The sequence below is a fragment of the Sinocyclocheilus anshuiensis genome, unplaced genomic scaffold, assembly GCF_001515605.1.
Source record: "Sinocyclocheilus anshuiensis isolate Anshui unplaced genomic scaffold, SAMN03320099.WGS_v1.1 scaffold374, whole genome shotgun sequence".
In the NCBI taxonomy this organism is placed as follows: domain Eukaryota; kingdom Metazoa; phylum Chordata; class Actinopteri; order Cypriniformes; family Cyprinidae; genus Sinocyclocheilus; species Sinocyclocheilus anshuiensis.
In genome coordinates this window covers 363,612-363,871 of record NW_015546051.1, presented here as the reverse complement: position 1 = coordinate 363,871, position 260 = coordinate 363,612, and positions in this window count along the sequence as shown.

Sequence of the window (260 nt, the reverse complement as noted above, 5' to 3'; positions counted from 1 at the left end):
TGAATTCAGTGATGTCATCATCCAGCTCAGTTCAGTTTAAATAGTCTCTGTGCAATCAAGTCGACGAAATCGCTGGAAATTAAGTGTCCCCAAATAAGCAAGCCAGAGGTGACAGCGGCAAGGAACCAAAACTCCATCGGTGACAGAATGGAGAAAAAAACCTTGAGAGAAACCAGGCTCAGTCGCGGGGCCAATTCTCCTCCGGCCAGATTAACCAGTAGGTTGATCCATGCTGCAGCAAAGTTAGATTGTGCAGAGGG